Genomic DNA, 16,955 nt, shown 5'->3' on the forward strand with positions numbered 1-16,955 from the left:
TTTTACCAGGCTATTATTATTATTACTGAGAGAGAGAGAGTATGTGTGTGAGCAGGGGAAAGATAGGAGGGGCAGAGGGAGAGGGAGAGAATATTAAGCAGAGTGTATGTGCTGAGCATAGAGCCTAATGCATGGCTTGATCTCACAACCTTGACATCATGACCTGGCCGAAATCAAGAGTCAGATGCTTAACAGACTGAGCCACCAAGGCATCCCTCACCAGGCTATTACTAATATCAATGTTATAGCAGTACATCAACATACACTTCTTAAAAATCCACAATATACATAAAGAATACCACATCTATAAACTCTAAATAACAGCAGCAATAATAATAACAGTTAAAATAAATAGTTAGCCTGTATGGACCCTCCCCTACAGTGCAGGGATATTTTAAGCTTTCCTGTGTACCTTCCAGTTTTATTTTGTACTGACCGGCTGGGACTGTTCCATCCAAAATTTTTGTACCTGATTGTTTTAAATTTCTGGAGCCCTGTATTCAGTCATTTTTAATCCTGCTCCTTCTAGATCCTTGTAAAGTTGTCTTCTAGGATAAAGTTAATGTGACTGAAAAACATAAATGCATAAATAAATTCTATTACAAAAAAACAGAAAAGAAAAAAATATACCATCTTGTAACTTTAAAAAGATAACATTATAGGTATATAGTTCAAAATCCTATTAGCTCTATTATTAAAAAGTAGCAATAGAGGTGCTCAATTATTAAAAAGCAATTATTTCACATTATAACCCTTATATAACATTTATAACTTTATGTGGTAAGTTTTAGGACCATTCTTCAACAATTTGGACACTGTAACGTATGAAAAAAAACACATACTAAAAAAAATTTGTAAGCATACTCTTTGTTGTTGTTGTTGGAGAGAGAGAGCACAAGGAGGAGCAGCGGCAGGCAGAGGGAGAAGCAGGCTCCCCACTGAGCAAAGAGCCCAAAGTGGGACTCAATCCCGGGACCCAGCGATCATGACCTGAGTCAAAGGCAGACACTTGACTTACTGAGCCATCCAAGTGTCCCCCAAAAAAGTTTAATTTGTAGTATGACAATATAGAAAATGTAAAGGAAGTCATCTTGAATGTAAAAAAAGCAAAACTTTGAAATTTTTGGAAGAAAGTATAGAAAACATCTTTGTGACCTCAGGGCTGGGAAAGATTTCTTAAATAAGATACAAAAGCATAAACCACAAGAAAAGACTGAAATTTAAAAGAAAAGACTGAAAAAAAAAGAAATTTACTACATTAAAACTTTAGAAATATGGCATACTAAAAGACAAAATGAACAAAGGGAAACACGTCACAGAATGGGAGAAGGTATTTTCAACATATATAACTGGTGGTTCGCAGAGGATTTGCATCTGGAATAGATAAGAATACCTAAAAATCAGTAAGAAAAAAACCCAAGCAATCCAATTTAGAAATGGGCCAAAGACAAGACAAGTCACCGAAATAACTAATAAACATATTAAAAGATGCTCAAATTTACCATAGAAATGCAATCACAATGAAATAGATCTCACCTGTCACATCTGCAAAATTAAAGGGACAATTCCTAGTGTTAGTGAGGATGCAGATCAATAGTATACCCATCCTGCCATAAGAAACATAAACTGGTGTAGTCACTTCAAAGAGTAACTCAACAATATTTAGGTCAGAGCAGTGTGCCTTTCATTCAGTCTTTTTTGACACATATATGTACCTTAAACAAAAGTCTCACAAAATAATTCTTAGCCGTATTGTATGAGGTGCTAAGGGATATCTTCTTTTCTATTTTTTCTATCTTACTCTATTTTATTCTACCCTGACTCTGTCCTATTTTATCCTTTCCTATTTCATTTTTAAAAGACAATGCTGGTCTCAACCTACTAAAATAATTTGAGGATCACTAATAAGCCCTGCCTTATAGCTTGGACAGTGCTGACTGATGAATGGGTAAAGAATATGGGGTATATATATGCAATGGAATATTAGTTAACCACAAAAAGGATGAAATCTTGCCATTTGCAATGATGTGGATGGAGCTATAGAGTATTATGCTATGTAAACTTAGAGAAAAACAAATACCATAAAATTTCACTCAAATGTGGATTTGAAGAAACAAAACAAATGAACATAATGGCGGAAAAAGAGAGGCAAACCTGAAAACAAACTCTTAGCTATAGAGAACAGTTGCTGGAGGGAGCTGGGTGGTAGGATAGGGTTAAATGGGTGATGGGCATTAAGGAATGCACTTGTGATTAGCACCGGGCGTTGTATGTAAGTGAGAATCACTAAATTCTACACCTGAAACTAATATTATGCTGTTTGATAACTGGAATTTAAATAAAAACTTGAAAAAGAGGAGCACCTAGTAGCTCAGTTGGTTAAGTGTCTGCCTTCGGCTCAGGTCATGATCCCAGGGTTCTGGGCTGGAGCCCCACAGGGCATCAGACTCCTTGCTCAGTGGGGATCCTGCTTCTCCCTCTGCCTGCTGCTCCCCCTACTTGTGCTCACTCACTCTCTCTCCCTCCCTCTCACAAATAAATAAAATCTTTTAAAAAGATGGTTGGTTTTTCTTGTTCTTTCTTGTGACGAGAACTATCCTGGCAACATTTAAATATGCACCCACGATATTTATGACCATAGCCAGCATGAAGCACACCTTGACCTACTCATGTCATACCTTGAAGTCTACCTCCCAAGCCCCTTCACCCATTTCATCCTTCCCCCAAATGCTCCTCACTCCTGGCAACCACCACTCTGTTCTCCATATCCATGACTTTTGTTTGTTTCTTCGATTCCAGATGTCAGTGAAATCATACAGTTGTTGCCTTTCTCTGATTTACTTCACTTAGTATAGTGACCTCTAGGTCCATTCATATTGTCACAAATGGCAAGATTTCATTCTTTTAATGGCTGAGCAATATTCCAATATGTATATATATACCACACCTTCTTTATCGATTTATCCACCTGTGGACACTTAGGTTGTTTCTATATGTTGGCTATTGTAAATAATGCTGCAATCAACATAGGGGTGAATATATCTTTTCAAATTACTCTTTTTATTTCCTTTCAGTAACTACCCAGAGATGGAATTACTGGATCATATGTGATTTTAATTTTTTGAGAAACCTCTGTTTTCCATAGTGGCTTTACCAACTGACATTCCCAATAAAGCACAAGGGTTCCCTTTTCACAACCTTGCCAACACCTGTTATTTCTTGGCTTAGTGGTTTTTTTTTTTTTTTTTTAAGATTTTATTTATTTATTTGACAGACAGAGATCACAAGTAGGCAGAGAGGCAGGCAGAGAGAGAGGAAGAAGCAGGATCCCTGCCGAGTGGAGAGCCGGATGTGGGGCTCGATCCCAGAACCCTGGGAGGCTTTAATCCACCAAGGCACCCAGGCGCCCCTCTTGGCTTACTGTGAACAGCCATTCTAACAGGTGTGAAGTGACATGTCATTGTGGTTTTGACTTGCATTTCCCTGACGATTTGTGATGTTGACATCTTTTCCTGTGCCTGTTGGCCATCTGTAGGTTTCCTTTGGAAAAATGTCTCATCAAATCCTGTCCATTTTTAATTGGATTGTCTGTTTATTTGCTATTGAGTTGTAGGAGTTCTTTATATTTTTTTATATTAACTCCTTATCAGATAAATAATTTGCAAATATTTTCTCTCATTCTATAGGCTGCCTTTTCATTTTGTAGATGGTTTCCTTTGTTGTGCAACAGCTTTTTAGTTTGATGTAGTTCACTTGTTTATTTTTGCTTTTACAGTCATATGCCAAGACCAATGTCAAGAGGCTTAGGGCCTATGTTTTCTTTTAGTTTCATGGTTTCATGCTTTACATTTTAGTTTTTAATCCATTTTGAGTTGATTTTTGCATATTGTGTAATATAAGTAGTCTAGTTTCATTCTTTTGCATGTACCTATTCAGTTTTCCCAACATCATTTATTAAAGAGGCTGTCTTAATGACCATTGTATATTCTTGCATCCTTGTTGTAAATTAATTGAACATATATACATATGGCTCTCTATTCTCTTCCATTGATCTAGGTGTCTGTTCTTATACCAGTATCAGACTGTTTGATTACTATGGCTTCATAATATAGTCTAAAATCAGAAAGCATGATACCTCTAATTTTGTCCTCCTTTCTCAAGGTTGCTTTGGCTATCCAGAGTCTTTTGTGGTTCCCTACAAATTTTAGGATTATATGTTCTACTTCTGCGAAAAGTGCCATTGGGACTTTGATAGGAATTGCATTTATCTATATATTGCTTTGGGTAATGGGGACATTTTAGCAATATTAATTCTTTCTACCCATGAGCATGGAATATCTTTGCACTTATTTGTGTCTTCTTCAATTTCTTCCATAAATGTCTTATAGTTTTCAACACATAGGTCTTTCACCTTCTTGTTTAAATTTATTCCTAAGCGTTTTTTGATGCAATTGTAAATGGGATTTGCTTAATTTCTCTTTCTCATAGTTTGTTATTAGTGTATAGAAATGCAACAGATTTTTGTATGTTGATTTTATACCCTGCAACTTCACTGAATTCATTTATACATTCTTTTTTTTTTTAAGATTTTTATTTATCTATTTGACAGAGAAAGATCACAAGTAGGCAGAGAGACAGGCAGAGAGAGAGAGGAAGGGAAGCAGGCTCCCTGCTGAGCAGAGAGCCCGATGCGGGACTCGATCCCAGGACCCTGGGATAATGACCTGAGCCGAAGGCAGAGGCTTTAACCCACTGAGCCACCCAGGTGCCCCATATATACATTCTTTATTGAAATAAAAAACTAGAGTTTTTTGGTGGTATCTTTAAGGTTTTCTATGTATAAAATCATGTCACAAATTATGAAAGGCTTACATCTTTCTTTCCAGTTTGGATGCTTTCTATTTCCTTTTCTTGCCTAATTGCTCTAGGACTTCTGATACTATGTTGAATAAAAATGGCAAAAGTGGGCATCCTTGTCTTATACCTAATCTTAAAGAAAAAGCTTTCAGCTTTTCACCATTTAGTACAACATAAGCTGTAGACTTGTCATATATGGCCTTTATTATGTTGAAATACATTCCCTCTATATCTACTCTATTGAGAGTGTTTTTCAAAAACAGATGTTGAACTTTGTCAAATGCCTCCCTGCATCTGTTGAGATGATCATATATTTTTTATCCTTTATTTTGTTAATGTGGTGTACCATGTCAATTGACATGTGAATGTTGAACCATCCTTGCATCCCTGGAATAAATCCCATTTGATCATCGTATAAGATCTTTTTAATGTACTGGTGAATTCATGTTATATTTCCTAATATTTGCTAATCTGTGTGCAATATTTGCAAATATTTTGTTGAAAATTTTTGCCTTTATGTTCATCAGGGATACTGGCCAGTAATATTCTTTTTCATGTGTGGTATCCTTGTCTGGTTTTGGTAAAATCATTTGGAAGCATTCCCTCCTCCTTAATTTTTTGGGAGAGTTTAAAAAGGTCAGATATTAATGGTAGCATTCACCAGTGAAGCCACTGGGTCATGAACTTATATTTGTTGGGAGGTGTTTGATGACAAATACAATATCCAGACTAGTAGTCAGTCTATTCAGATTCTCTTCTTCTTCATGATTCACTCATAGAAAGTTTCTGTGAATATCCATTTCTTGGTTGTGCAATTTGTTGGGCTATAATTCTTCCTAGTAGTCTCTTTTCGATCCTTTGTATTTGTGGTATCAGTTGTAACTGCTCTTTCATTTCTGATTTTTTTTGAACCCTCTCTTTTTTTTTCCTTGATGGGTCTGGCCAAAGGTTTATCAATTTTGTTTATCTTTTCAAAGAACTAGCTTTTAGTTTCATTGATCTTTTCTATTATCTTTTTAGTCTCTGTTTATTTCCACTCTGATCTTTGTTATTTCCTTTCTTCTACATTCGGCTTTGTTTGTTCTTCCTCTAGCTTCTTTAAGTAGAAAAGTTAAATTGTTTGAGATTTTTCTTATGTCTTTAGCTAGGCATGAATCCCTATGAAATTCCCTCTCACTACTACTTTTGTTGAGTCATATATATTTTGTAAGTTATATTTCCATTTTCATTTTTTTCAAGGTATTTTATTTCTCCTCTGGTTTTTTTTGATTGGCCCATTGGTCAGTAGCATGTTGTTTAATCTTTACATGATTTTCTAACACTTTCTCTTTCCTCCTTCTGGGACCCTTATAATGCTAATGTTATGCCACTTTATGTTGTCCCATAGGTTCCTTAAGCTAGCTTCATTTTTTTAATTTTTTTTTCCTTTTTGTTGCTCTCTTTGTGTTCCACTGCCCTGTCTTCTTGATCACCAAACATTTCTTCTGCTTCAGCCAGTCTGTTGTTGAACCCTCATCTAATATATTTTTCAATTCAGTTATTATATTCTTCAGTTCTGTGACTTCAGTTGGTACTTCCTCATATACTCTTGCTGCTGAAGTTCTCGCTGTATACATTCATTCTTCTCCCAAGTTTGGTGAACATCTTTTTGGTTATTACTTTGAGACAAGCATAGACCCTGCTGACCTCTAGACCAGGCAATGCAGCAGTGTCCCCTGGGTGACAGCTGTCAAAATTGGGACTTCAGACCAGTGTATAAGCTTCTTTCTGGAAGGTCCTGGCAAACTGTAGTGAGGCTGAGGGAAGGCAAAAAGATGGCATCCCACAGCCTATATTCCCTGAGAGCACCTTTGTAGCCTCTAGATGTGTGGCAGACCTGAAGTCTGCCCCTTGGGCCAAAGTACCAGGAGACGTGAATAGGCTTTTTTCACTAATAGACGGGGGGTCCAAGAACTATCTCTCTGTTCATTACAGTCCCATGAAACCCAGGAACATAGGCATGCCTGCCCAAGGTATCAAGAGGAAGAGTGCAAAAATGGCATCCACCAGCACCTCTGTCCCCACAAAAAGTTCCAATCAGCAGAAGCTTTAAGGTTAGAAAATAAATCTTCACATATAGTCTAGGTGCTTTTCAAACTGCTGCTTTTGTTCTCGTTCCCAAGGCAACTGTGTCTACATGCAAGCCCATTAAGAGAAATATCTCAGTTCTCTACAGCCTTTTGGGTCTTCAGGATGTAAGATCCATTGGTTTTCAAAGCTAGATGTTTGGGGAGCTCATCTCTTCATTGCAGGTTCCAGGGGTTGGGATGCCTGATGTGGGATATAAACCCCTCATTCATCAAAGAAGTTCCAGATTTGTGAAATGCTTCCCAACTGTGGGTTGCCACTCTGGCAGTGGGGTTTTTGGTGAAACCGTGCATACATGGCCCTTTTACTGTTTTGTTGTGAGGTAGCTATTCAGCTAGTTTTCTGGTCTTTTTCAGAGGGAATTTTTCCATATGTAGCTGTAGATTTGGTATGTCTATGTGAGAAGGTGAGATTAGGGCTTTTCTAAGCCATTTTGGACCACCCCTTTCAACATTTCAACCGGTTATATCTGTTTTCTTGAACTTGTACAGTTCAACAATTTATTTCCAAATTATCCCTGTTTGGAACAGATAACTCCTTAATCTTGCAATTTGTATTTTGAGAGTTTTTCTTACACTCTTAATAGCTATGCAGTTGGAGATGGTGGATAAAAAGTCAGTCTTTTGATAACTGAACATGAGAAACATATCAATTCACAATAGGTCAAGTTATTCAGTTCCCTACACAAAGTATATAATAAGCAGCCTATACAAAGTATTGTTGGTAATCAATGTTAATCAGTGTGTTTGCTAATAGGACAATGTGTTATGTTACTTGGTAATACCTCTGACCCAAATAAAAAGTTAAGCTGATTACAGGACATACATTCATTTGCCTAATTTATTCAACAGATGTTGAGGTGGTGTCTGCAGTAGGTACCAAGCTGAAAGCAAACTTACATAAGAGAAAAAACAAAATAAACGTGGAGCAAAAAGATATCCACCTCCCAGGTGCTTATGTCAACATTACCCCAACACAACAGTACTTGTGGGCCTTAAGATTTAATAAACTAGACATACTGTATCTATGAGAAGAAAGCATCTTCCATGGAAACTGATTTTTACAATTAACCAGGAACTTCAAGTGCTAATAACCATTCTTTAGAAGTAATTCCTATGGTGAAAAAAAATGGTAATTTCTGCAAAGAAAACCCAGTGTTTTACCTATGTATATATACATATATATATACACAATTATTATATATAAATATATTCTTATATAAACATTATTTTATTTGGTATATTATACAACATATTGCAACATTACATTACATTATTATAGAAAATAATTATCTATAAATATATAACTAATTCAACTTAATAATATGAGGTCAACTCTAAAGCCATGCTTGAAAAATAAAATACATAAAAAAATTTTCTTGCAATATAGAACTCAATGCTTTTAACAAAATTCTCCCATCTGGGCAATACCGTTGATGCCACTTTTATAAACAAAGAAATAGGACATTAAAGAAAACTAATGTCTTTTTGGATGCCAGCACGGTTTACAGTAACAGTATGTTAATGAGGTCCAGACCAAGTAAATGTCAGTGGGGTAATGATGATTCCCAACATTCTAACTGAACCATTAAGTGATATGTCATCTGTAAGTTATAAATGATAAAAATACAAGAAAACATGATCCCAATTATCACTTGTAAAAAAGGATGATAGCTATAATTTATCTCTACTTGAATGAGAGGCGATAAGCCTACTACAAATAACAGTAAAATACCTGCACAGCTGCTAACTAATGTGAGACAATTATAAACAGGACAGACAAAACTGAAAAACTAAAAAGCACAACTATGACAAAGGTACAACCTCAAAAGAAATTATATTGCCAGGTTTACGATAAGCATCAAACTGACTTAGAACACAGAAACATCACTGTTATTTTAATTATGTTTGTAAAAAGGTTTCTAAATTTCACCAAGAGAGATGAGGCAGATCTTCAGTCCCAAGGAAACTTGTATTTAGTTTGAAGAGATTATTGAGCTCATTAAAGTTAGCCTTTTCAAATATACAGAGCAAAAGTACCTTTTTCAAATATGAAAAATTATCAACATAAACTATACGAATGTTTTTATGTTGTTAAACTAGCTAAAATGAGTTAGTACTTGAAAAAATCTGTAAATCCATTTGAAATTTAGGTCTTTATAGATCTAGTACAATAATAATAATTTAAAAATCCTAACTGTGAAAGATCTTTGTCCCACAACATAAACATTCCCTCAGCATGGTAGGCTTTCTTAGCCTTGGCTCATTTCCATTTGGGATTCATTTTGTTTGGTTTGGTTTTCCTTTTGGGGGGGGATTCATTTTGTTTGGTATCATAAACATTTAATTTAATACAAAATATATTATAATGTGATCGATTTATGATTTACTTACTATCTGGTACTCATTAGCTCAAAATATCTTCCATGGAGAGATATACATCAGCTCAGGTTAGATCAGCAAGTCTGAAGACACTAAGACACACACTTCAGTGTCAGATATATGCTGAAAAAAACTATTATGCCTTAAATTTCCTAAAGACTCTTATATTGTTAAGATGGGATCACCATGTGAACTAGACACATATTCCTTCCAGAGAATGAAAGTTGAAAGGATATCTGCCTTTCACTGAAGGATACTATAAATATCCTTCTCAGAGAGGCAAATTATTTGCTGCTTTGAAGTAAATATCCCATGTAGTCCTCTATTTTCAGCCTCAAACAGGAGTCTTTGATCTCATTCTGCACCACTGATAATTTCACTCCTGGTTTCAAATCTCTCTTGTCTGGTTAATTTTGATTTATACTAATTCAACTCCAGTAAACCTCAAAAGTAGTGGTACCTTAGAGGCATTTTAATTCCATTCTAACCAAATGATAAAACCAAAATTAAATATGACAAACTCCTCAAGGCTTAGACAAACCCCATAGGTACCTTATAGTTATCCAACATAATTTCCAGATTAATAGTTTTTGATATAGTGTTTGTAATCTACTTAAGTAAAGGGCCCCAAAGACACACTTTTCTAAAACTGTTCCTCTCTATCAGCCACTTTCTCTAAGTCTTGTCTGATTTATTCAGAAATCTCTAAGATTAATAATTTAATAACTTATCACATGATATCATACCAGGTGACCTTTCAACATAGTTTCAAATAAAGAAAAGGAACTGACCTCTCTTAGAAAACTAGTTTTCACTAATCAGAGAGACATTAAGAAGAATTGCAAAGTACAAAAATATGTGCAGAAAATATACACTTTTTCTCAACACATCTGTAGTATTCATTTGGCTAGTCCTTTCTACTTAAGAGCCCAGTCTCTTCATTTGATATATTAGGTTAAACCATAAAATTCTGAATAATTTGTACCCAATTTGGAAAAAAAAAATGTTTTACCTATATAAAATAAGGTTTTATCTGTCACAATGGTCATGCTGTGGGCCCCCATCAAATTTATACTGGAGAATGGCAAGGAACATTTTCTCCAGAAAGATAATTTGAAAAACTAGTTCTCTGTCTTGAACATCACCTTCAGTTTATCCTCAGACCCAACATAACCATGCTGTATAAAATTGCAACCCACACCTGTACTCTTAGTCCTCTTTCTCAGCTCTTCTTTTCCATATTTCATAGCACTTATAATTTTCTAAATGATAACCAAATATGCTTACAATCAATCATTCTTTTCTAGAAATGTGAAGCTCCAGAGGGAAGGGATCTTTGTCTATCTTGTTCACTTAAACACCTGAACAGAACCTGATGGAAAATAGTCACTGAGTATTTGTTGAATGAATGAAAGAATGAATGAATCCACATTGAGGACTCAGTACAAAATATTTCTGGAGTCAGATTTTAATTCCCTTTATACACTTAACAAAAATATCTACTGTGCTCCGAATACGGGGGAGACAGAGCATACACATAGAAATAGGTATAAAGCCAAAGAGAACAGGGTAAGAGCTTGGAAAGAGAACAGTGGCTATTTTAAATGACCTGAGTCACCTCTCTGAAGTGATAGCAATTGTTTTGAGTCTTGGATTAAGGTAGGTGCCATACGTTTTTGGGTGGAGGGGGAAACTGAGCTTTGAGCATGGAGGAAATAGCAAACGCCTAGGCCCTAGGGTAGAGGCCTACTTGGTAAGCCCAGCAAGCCCAATGAGGCCAGCATGGTATAAGTGGGGTGTGTGAGGTGTGCAAGAACGTATCACTCTAGTTGCCTTTACCTACTACTTAATAACGTTCATATATACACATATCTATATGTATTTGTGTATGTATGTGTGTGTGTGTGTATATATATATCTCCGAATGCCCTGGGAAATAGAGATTACCTTTCACCTAGAGTACTCAGATTCCCTGATAATAAGAGCTTCTTCAATTCCAGCCCCCAAATGTCTGTATCAGCACATCATATAAGATTACAAAGCACAGTAATGACATCGTTAAAAACCGCTCCAAGTAGCCTCAGAAGTCACCACACTGACTTTCACTAAGTACCACTGCGCACGAAGGTGTAAAGCCAAGTTCTAACTTGGTACTAGAAGGGTGCAAAGCCATGAGGCTCTATAAACATTAAACAGCGACGGTCCTTCGGAGTCTGGGGGAAGGAGCGCCGTCCCAAAGCAGTTCGTTAACTCCCCACTTTCACTCAGCTCTAAGACTAAGCCGCCAAGAGCTGTAGGCGGCAGCTCTGTGACATGCATTTTGTGACAGTCCTGGACGCGCACTGCTCCAGCATTTTATGTAACTTCCCAAAGAACAGAAACAAAAGTTCGCTCTAAACTCGCCTTCCAACTCGGGCCAAGGCGGAGCACTTGGAAAGTTTTCAGCGTCTGAAAACCTCTGTTTCCGGGGCTGAGCAGAGCAATACCCTCGGGCTTAAAATAAAGGCTTAAGGCGACTCCTCCCCTCCCTCCACAGCGGCTTCGCCCGGCTTAGCCAAACTTTCCCTGCCTTCCCTCAACCACAGCAACCAGGGTCAAAAGCATCCTACAGAGTGAGGGAGCAGGTTCGGAGCCAGGAGCTAGGTGAATGGGTTTTCCCGACGCCAGCCTAGAGTCGAGGCGACAGAAATAAAAACGGCAGCAGCCTACGCGAAGCGAAGAATGAGGAGAGGAGAAACTCTTAAGGCAGCCGCCGCCCCCGCAGGCCGGGACGACGCCCTGCCTCGCGTGCGGAAGACGGTGAAGGCTCCGCGGTGGCGAGGCCAGCCAAGACCCTCGCCCCCGTCACGACATCCGCCCTCAGGCTCGCGCATGCGCAGCGCCGCCAGAGCCCGCGGCCTGGGTGGGGGGACAATCTCCTGAGTCGCGCACCCCGCTGCCCCCCCCCAGCGGGTTTGCGCACGCGCGGCGACGCCTCGGCCCTAGGCCTGGGCGGGGGTGTAACCCCGGGGGCTGCTCGTCGGCTGTCGCTGCGTCCCGGAGCTCGGAGTGAGGGGGCGGAGAGAAATGGCCGCTTGCTGGGGGCATCTGAGAGTGGCCGGCTTCGAGCCTGGCGTCCCCTCTTGACTTCCTACGCCATCTTGTAGCCTTACCTCAGCGCAGGCTCGAGCCGCATCCGCTCCGCCTTCTGGGTCGCCGTTACTGCTCGGTTAGGGACCCGGCGCAGCGACGAGTTGGCGCCTCCCCCTGAAGCAGCCCGGCCTCGGCGGGTTGCGCTCGGGTGCCAGGCCGGGGACGGGAAGGGAGGGGAGCGCACTCGAGGGGAGGGGGCCGGCGACGGCGCCTCGCCCCTCCTCCTCTCTCCCGGCTGCCCACTGCCGCCCCCGCCCCTTCCCCAACTACTCCCGGTCTTATCCGAGCAGACCCCAGGACTGCACCCCGCCTCGCCCAGGGAGCCCATCTCCGCTCTGTGGGATACCCCCACTCTCTCCAGGTTCTGGGCCCCAAAGGCTTGAGAATTTGGAGATGCCCCACCCGGAAGGGTGAGGCGCGCATATAGTGCGTGGGCAACCTTTTCTACAGTCCGCGTCCCCCAGCCTCTCGGCTTTTTTCTTGTGGTGGTCTCTCCACCGGGAAGCTCAGATCGCGTCTTTGCACGCTTCCCGCCTGCTTTTCACCTCACTGCTGTGGGGCCGAAGTCGTGTACCCTTCAAACACGAATGTTGAAATAATGAGTGATTTGCCTTGAGGGAGTGACCTGAGCTACCCCGGGATCAAGGTCTTTTGGAACAACTGCACTATCCCTTTACTAATTTAGTAATTTCTTGTATTAACACTGCACTTCTGTTGGCCTTGCTAGATTTTAGTAAAATGCGCCATAGCTTTATAATGTGCAATAATTTCTTCCACTTTACTGCACTTAACGTTGACTTGAGTGGGTTTTGGTAAAATGCTTCACAACTACAGTCACTAGCTGTTCCTGCGAGGTAAGCTGAATGCTTTTACAGTGGCTTTTAAATGAGGACACGGATTCAACGTCTAAGTGATTTGCTGTAAAGTAGCACAGCTGCGTAGACTGAGATGTCAACCCACGGGGACCATGACAGTGTTGTTTGGTCTGACCTTTGTCATTCATTGGGAAAACATCCATCCAGAATGTCTAGGTGTTTTTATTGCAGTTGCTGTAGTTGGCAGACATCTACGTCTATTATCACAGAATGGCTCCATTAAAACCCAGAATGAGGCTTGCATTTACTTGACTTTGTAGGTTATGAGCAGGGCAAGAGTCTTACATGCATGGCATTGCCTAAGACAAGCTTTTCCTCCTGAAACAATCAGTTACCCTTTGGCCTTTTAATATAAAAGGTAAAATAACCATAACTGAAAGGACAGCCTGGGTTTTTTATTTGAAAAGGTTAATTAGGAGGAACTTCCCTGACAGTATTTATCTAAGGGAGAAGGTGGTCAGACTAAGGAAGGTAGTGCAATAAGATGGGGTTAATCACTAAACATACCTTCCTATTTGTGATTTTTATATCTCACTAGATTGTGAAATTCTTGAGAACACAAATCATGCCTTATTTCTGTACTGTAAACTGCTTAATAAATGTTTGTGGAATCGAATTGCATTGATTACGTGCCCTTTCGCTACTCAAATATGCTTCCATATGTCATTAAGATACCTAAACATAAGCATTAATCCATGGTGTACTCTCATTTTGGATTATTTGTGCCAGTTCTCCTGGGCTTGACCACCTTGATAAACGGACTTCTTAAGAGTGGTTCATACCTAATCCAAAAAGGCTTTATGTCACCTTTTCTTATACCCTGATCAGCTCTCTACTTCCTCTCCTTGTGGCAAAGCTGCATAACACTGAGTCTGCATAAAGAAATCCACTGACTTTTCTGTTCAGGAAAAGGCTTTTCCTCTGATGACCACCAAAGCTGAAATTCATCATTAAACAAGTTTAGAGTTGGTTCATTACACAGGAATTTTTTCTAATTCGAACACTCAAGCCACATTTTTCCTTTATCCAGACTGTTTTATATTTAAGGCATTTTAAAAGTCACTATTAAGAAAGCAAAATTGTAGAAAACCACTTTCATACAGAATGTAATTAATAATTCAAAAATCGACCTATTTAATAATTCTTTACGTAAAGGTATAATACTCCTTTACGCATTAGTATTTTAAGATTTAGGTATTTTAAAAATAAAATACTTTTTAAAGATCCTGAAGTTCTTAGGACTTTTTAAAGGCACTAAGATTAAAGATACTAAATGATAAAAAACAGACATGGGATAGACTTTCTCCAGGTTCTACCATGAATCCTATTGCTAATGGAGGACGTAGTGTTAATATATGATTATAGCAAGAATGATCAGAACAGAGGATTCAACAGATATAGTCTGAAAATATAAAAGTGGAAATTTCTTGTAACAAATCTAACCTCTAGAGCAGTTGGGAAGAAGCTTTTAGAGTTATCTCTATTTTTATCTAAATTAAGAAATCAAACTTTACTAATATTTAATATGTAGATTGACAACAGTGCATATTTTTTGTAATCTAAGTACATGACCAAAAATGTTTAGAGACCACTTCTTTTTTTTCCCCAGTGATTTCTTGTCATTACTTGTCTATAACTGTTTGTTTTTTGTTTTGTTTTTTTTTTTAGAGAGAGAGAAAAAGTGAGAAAGATCATGAGAGGGGAGAAGGTCAGAGGGAGAAACAGACTCCCCACAGAACAGTGGGCCTGATGCAGGACTCTGGGATCATGACCTGAGCCAAAGGCAGTCGTTTAACCAACTGAGCCATCCAGGTACCCTAGAGACCACTTCTCTAGCGTACCATTAGTTTGGGAGGCAGCATCTGATTTCACTACATGTTTTGACTCTGTAATATTTTAAATCCAATAATTTGGATTTATACAACATTTTAAGTATAATAATCTTGAAACATATCTAACATTGAAAATTTTACCTTTATTATACTATGCAATAAGTAGATATTTATTCCTTAATCACTGTTAACATAAGATATTTATCTGATAAATTTTGGTACTTTATATAATGTTTTTTTGCATTATCATAGAACTGGGAGATTAAATATAAATCCTCATTTTATAGATGCCCAGATTATGAAGTAATTTGTCTCAAGTCTTTAGATTCATCATTTCAGTGCTTTTCCCAATGCATCAACCCACTCATAGGACAAAGAGCAGAATCAAATTATCCATCAAATGAATGATAACAACAGTGCCATTGCACAAGGTGGGAAGATGAGCTATTCCTCCTAGAAATATTTTTTAACCTTTTTAAAGAGGAAGAAATTCTTTTTTAACCTTTTACTTTAAAATACTTACGGATTCACATAAAGTTGCAAAAATAGTACAGAGTGTCCCATGCACCTGCCTCCACTTTCCCTAACTATGCTTAAGATAATAATATATTGAAAAAAAAAAAAAAAAGTTAAAGCAAAGACTTGGATTGAATAAGCTGACCAAACTCAGGGAAAACCAACTGGCCAGAAGCTAAAGGTTGAAAAGGGTGGTTTTGGGGCAAGGATTCTGAATGAGGGAGCTATTCTAGAGAAAAGGAGGGAAAGGGGGAAGAAGATCATTAAACACAACGCATTCCTTGGTCAGAAGAGAAGTGGTAGTCTCTATACCAGGTAGACATTTTTGTGCTCTTTTTTTTTGTCTATTATTTCATCATTTATCATTTCTCTTAAAGTATTCCAGAAAATGTCCTTGATATCATAACCTATATCCCTACAGATCACAGCCAGATTGCAATAAAAAATAAATTTCTGGCTTCATCATCTAAGGGCAGCCTCTAGGAACATTAGCCCTCCTTAAAGTCCATAGGGGCGGGACGCCTGGGTGGCTCAGCTGGTTGGGTGGCTGCCTTCTGCTCAGGTCATGGTCCTAGCGTCCTGGGATCCCGCATCAGTCTCCTTGCTCAGCCGGGAGCCTGCTTCTCCCTCTGCCTCTGCCTACCACTCTGTCTGCTTGTGCTCACACTCGCTCCTCTCTCTGACAAATAAATAAATAAAATCTTTAAAAAAAAATAAAAATAAAATAAATTTAAAAAAAAAAGAAAAAAAAAGTCCATAGGGGCTGGAAAGATGGAGTGTTCTAGTATAATTCTGTAGACACCATGTAGCATCCTCCATCTTTGCTACTCCTGAGTGAGGACAGGAGACACTCCTGGGGTCCTGGCTACTGCCAGTTGTGTAGGAGACAATATGTGCCCAGGCCACTTTGATGTGGAAGGCACAAAGGCAGCACTGCCCAACTCTCTGTATTTTAGAGAGATATCAGTTACCCTGTGGCTTTACAGACCCTTCTTCCTTTTTATTGTGATATATGGCATGATGTATCCCAGCAGGGTGCTAGAATGCAAATTAATGAAGATGGTGTTACTATGGCAATAATGAGAGAACAGCAAACTACCCGAAGGAGGTCAGGAAAGGCTTCCCAAAAGAAAAAACTTTGGTGTTAAGTTTTAAGGATGTGCACAAGTTAGCTATGAGAACAAACGTTAGGGATGAAGATGCTGGGGAAGGGAAGCATTCCAAGTAGAATAAGA

At 38.7% G+C, this 16,955-nt stretch overlaps 1 protein-coding gene across 6 annotated transcripts in view; it reads right to left on the reverse strand.

The window, feature by feature from the left end:
• The window catches only part of RCBTB2 (RCC1 and BTB domain containing protein 2), a 50,301-nt gene extending 37,445 nt beyond the window's left edge, over positions 1–12,856 (reverse strand). Inside the window, exons 1-2 of one of the 6 annotated variants that reach the window (XM_045076674.1) lie at positions 12,518–12,853; positions 470–568 (exon numbers count right to left, since the gene is read on the reverse strand). The gene's annotated coding sequence lies outside the window, so the exon portion shown is untranslated. Of the gene's footprint in view, positions 1–469; positions 569–12,517 lie in introns of all 6 variants that reach the window. The other 5 variants (XR_006605733.1, XM_004759175.3, XM_004759171.3 and 2 more) reach the window with 5 other exon arrangements.
• Positions 12,857–16,955: the final 4,099 nt, after the last annotated feature.

Source organism: Mustela putorius, unplaced genomic scaffold, assembly GCF_011764305.1.
Source record: "Mustela putorius furo isolate JIRA1106 unplaced genomic scaffold, ASM1176430v1.1 tig00000179_pilon_pilon_pilon, whole genome shotgun sequence".
Lineage (NCBI taxonomy): Eukaryota > Metazoa > Chordata > Mammalia > Carnivora > Mustelidae > Mustela > Mustela putorius.